The sequence below is a fragment of the Nothobranchius furzeri genome, chromosome 14, assembly GCF_043380555.1.
Source record: "Nothobranchius furzeri strain GRZ-AD chromosome 14, NfurGRZ-RIMD1, whole genome shotgun sequence".
In the NCBI taxonomy this organism is placed as follows: domain Eukaryota; kingdom Metazoa; phylum Chordata; class Actinopteri; order Cyprinodontiformes; family Nothobranchiidae; genus Nothobranchius; species Nothobranchius furzeri.
This window is the reverse complement of record NC_091754.1, coordinates 41,759,854-41,764,404: the sequence shown is the minus strand read 5'-3', so window position 1 is coordinate 41,764,404 and position 4,551 is coordinate 41,759,854.

Below are 4,551 nucleotides of genomic sequence, written 5' to 3'. Positions count from 1 at the left end.
GTCATAGCTGACTTATGTACACTTCACAGAGTAACGACCTGAGCGGCCGGCCGGCCGGCCTCGCGAGGAGGAAAAGCCCTCATCTCCTCACAGATCAGACTTCTGCTTATTATTGAGCTCATCAGTTAATGCGTGCGTCATTAATTAGACCGTCTGCTTGGGCTCCAGAGGAGAAGTTCGTTCAAACTGAGAATCTGTAGTTAAAGTCAGCTCAGTAAAAAGTCTCCAGCTGTCTGTCTGCGTGCACTGAAACTCTCCTTCATGCACTTTAAAATGACCTAGGCCTGCATATTGTTGGCTCAATAATTCAAACTATGAGCCTTAATAATAATAATAATAATAATAATAATAATAATAATAATAATAATAATAATAATAATAACTATAATAATAACTATAACAACAACAATAATAATAATAATAATAATAATAATAATAATAATAATAATAATAATAATAATAAAAGAATAAACGCAAGAGATGGAGAATGAAACGTAGGAGATTATTCTTACCTTTCTGAGGCATAATTTAGAAACGTAAACGACTTGATTCAGTTTCCCAACAGCTCCTTTCTCTATTCTTTACTTCAATTAGTTTCTCCTTGACTGATTGAGGAGACTAGTGCAGAAAAAAAAGCCGGTAGTGAGAGGAGGAGGGAGGTGAGGGAGGAGAGAGAGGAAGGGAGGGACGGAGTGACAGCAGGGGAGGGGAAGAAAAGGTGGTGAGCGTGTGTGCGCGTGCGCATGCATTTTCATCGTGTCTTTATGTTGTTCTGACAGCTGGCAATTTTTTCTGCGTTGATGCTTCTGGCCTCCCGTGCTCTGTGGGACGAGGAGGAGGAGGTGTCCTTATAGACAAAGGAAGCAGCCAGTAGAGGGCAGCACCGCCTCACACACGTGCAGACAGGTGGCTGCAGGGCAGCAACATCACACCCATCTGGTTCCACCTAGTCTCTGAAACCCCAAAACTCTGAGATGTGATCCAAAATGACATTCCCAGAATAAAGTCAACAACCGAAAGGTGAGTTAGAACTGGTTTGGTCCCAAGAGGCATACTGCAGAAATCTGAAAATCCCTTCATGTCACAGACTGTGGGACACAGCAGAAGACACGTACTTTAATGTGAATATTCTGTTGAGAGGACAACGTTGCAATCCGAAACATCAAGTAACCAAATTTCTCGTATCAACGTGACGATTGAAGTTTTAGAGAATTATTCAGAGACCTTCAGCAGGTCTGACATTTCCCAGATTTTATTCGTGGCTTGTTTTTCTGCACTTATACTTCACAGATAATCATCTAACCACACACTCTGCCTGACCAAAAAACAAAGTTGCCACCCAGGATAAAAAGTCTCAGTCTTTATTATGTTGTTGGACCTTCAGGCTCTCATTGGCTGTGGCATTGTTTAAATAAGCTTCTGCAACGTCACCAGATGTATTTCCGTCCAGTGTTGCATTCATGTTTCACCAACATCTTGCACTGATGATGGTAGAGTCTGACCTCTGCCCAAAGCCTTTGCCAGCACATCCCAAAGGTTCTCAGTGGGGTTAAGGTCTGGACTCTGTGGTGGCCAGTCCATGTGTGAAGATGATGTGTTTTCCTGGCTTAAAGTACCGGACAGTCTCTCAACACCATTACTGAAGGTTTCAAACTTGGATCCTGGTGTTCTGTAAATACAGTTTACGGTCATGTTTTGCTCTCTTTCCAGATAATTTACTGCACATAAACACTCCATCACTTCATCACCACCAGTCACCAACCTGTAATGCAGGTTTTTATCAGTGTACAGTGCCGCTCCACCTCCGTCTTTATGTCCTGGCTGTCTAAATGCAAACATTCATAACCAGTAAGTTAAAATCTTGATATTTTTCTGGATCTTTCCACGTCTCTGACATGGCTATTACATTAAAAGGTGCATTCAGTACATTCAGGTTGTGCCTTGGTCTGCCTGAGTGTTCGTGGCAACCGGGCCTGGGGGTTTAAGATTTTTGGCGTCTGCCTGATCAATCCCGGTGGCTGCCTGGTGGGGTCTGGGTCCCTGGGCTCGGCTGGGTCCCCGGCGGGGGTGGTAGCCCCTGGGTCCCGGGTCGCTGGGTCCCGGGCTCGGCCGGCTAGGGGGTGGGAGGCTGCGGGCGGGCCTGTGGGCTTGCCGCTGATATCTCCCGGGACTCTGCCGGCTGCTGGTTGTGGCCCCCCGGGGCGATCCTCTGTGCCTCTCGGGGGGGCGGGGGCCTTTCTGGTTGCAGTCTCCTTGGGGTTCCTGTGTTCTGGGGCAGCGCCTGGATCTCTGGGACTTGGAGCTCCCCCCGTCTCCTGCGCATCTTTGGGGGGCGGATCTGTGGTCCCTCACACTCTCTGTTGGACACTCCTATAGAGAAACCTTACATAAACAAGCGCGTGTACACACACAGGTGCTCACATGGTGCTCTCAAAAGTATGGACTTGGGCACGTTAAACACAGGTCTTAAGACTATGGTGGGCACTAAATGCACTGTGATTTATTATCGTGATTCTTCAGTTAAACAATGTTGATTATTTATTTCCTCATCAAGTTGACACAGTGATAGCTAGATCTTGTTGAATTGTTGTTGTGTCCCACATTTTTTGTTCTTTTGCTTTTTTTGTCTTTTTCTGCAGGTCTAGAAGCAGACTCTTGTTCATTATTGTTTATTTTTGTGGAACCCCCCCCCCTCCTCCTCCTCTCTCCCCACCTTTTGTCTTTTCCTTTCTCTTTCACCTCTGACTCTGTGTCTGGTCGGAATTACAAAGCATGCAAAAACAATAACAATAAAGTGTTAAGTATCAGGCGTGACATTAAAAGCAGACGCTTTGATGCTCCACCTGAGAATAAATCTGTAAGGCTTGTCACCAGCATTCAGACATCAATTCTGTTTGCTTCACAGCCAGACAGGACACTGTAAAAAAAAAAGTGCATTCAGTAGATATTCTACTGTTGAAACAAACCACAGTAAAATTATTTTCTACCTTTATCTCAGTGTTAAAGCGATCGTTTGAATAATGAGTGCAGTCATATTTCTGGTTGTTATAGGAATTATAATCTGGGTCTATATCTCTGTGTGAATCCTCAGGCAGGTTGATGTTTTAGCCATGTAGGTATTCTGTTGTTTGCGGTTCAACATCCCATCAATCATTTGTATTTCTCTAGATCTCCCTGATTACAAGGACTTTAGCTTGCCCAGTCAGTTGAATGAAAACATTACAATCTGAAGTCCAGGTGGACTGGATCTTCTTCTGCTTCCTCATTGATCTGGCTTGTTTAGGATTAACTGCATTTTTTCTATATGAAGCATTCATTAACATACACATTTGTTCCTTTGAGCTCATGTCCTTGTTTCAGCTGTTCTTTCTTACGTCGGGATCACATCAGCTGTGAAGCGAATCGCTCACTAGTTCACACTGGGCCCGCTACTCCTCCGCCCACATCAGGCGAGAATTTTCTGCTTGCTACTGTTTTCCAGCCCCTCCCACCCCAGCCCCTGTGCCCTTGCTGTGTGTGTGTGTGTGTGTGTGTGTGTGTGTGTGTGTGTGTGTGTGTGTGTGTGTGTGTGTGTGTGTGTGTGTGTGTGTGTGTGTGTGTGTGTGTGTGTGTGTGTGTGTGTGTGTGTGTGTGTGTGTGTGTGTGTGTGTGTGTGTGTGTGTGTGTGTGTGTGTGTGTGTGTGTGTGTGTGTGTGTGTGTGTGTGTGTGTGTGTGTGTGTGTGTGTGTGTCTTTGTTCACTTTCATCTCTATTCTGTTTAGATACACAAGATCACACTTATCAATCGCGGTGCTCTTACCCTGATGCACCATCACTCTGGACCAGGGTCCATCTGGACTCATCAGACCAGTTTTAATAAAGCGTTGGACAGTTCTTAACCCAGTTTTAGTTGTTTCTGCATCTCCTTAGATCTTTCCTCTGCTTGATGCATGCCGATGATCTGACCCTTCTCACACAGACTAACATCTTTGCCACGACCACCAGACGTGTCTTTCCACCCGGTTGTTTAAGAAACGAGAAGCAGCTTGTTGCACCAGTTGTGGTTAGGTCACTTATTGCAGCTGAAGAATAATCACTCATTCAGTAATCATCCAATAGGAGGCTCCTACCTGTTTGCTTAATGCTTAGTCATCCAGGAAGTGACTTTCATTTGGTTGGTTTTATTTGCCCTCAAACAGAAAAAAATGCACATAGAACAGTGACATCAAAGAGCAAACTCCGCTGCCAAAGTGACCAGTGACAAACTTTGCCCCCCCCTGTCACACCGGTCCTGTCTCCCCACTCTGTTCAGTCCTGTGTCTCCTGATTACTCCCACCTGCCTCTCATTTTCCAATCACCCAAGCACCCAGCTCCTCATGTCTTCAAACCCTCTCAGTTCTGTGTGTCTTGTTGGTTCATTGCTTCCATGTCTGCGTGTTCTTAATCAAAACCTTGATAAACCGTTCTTGTGTCTGCCTGCCTTCTTTCCTTGCAATTGGATCCTCACCACCAGCTCAACTCACCTCCGCACATCGTGACACCACCCAACACAAACTTTGGGTCCTACTGAA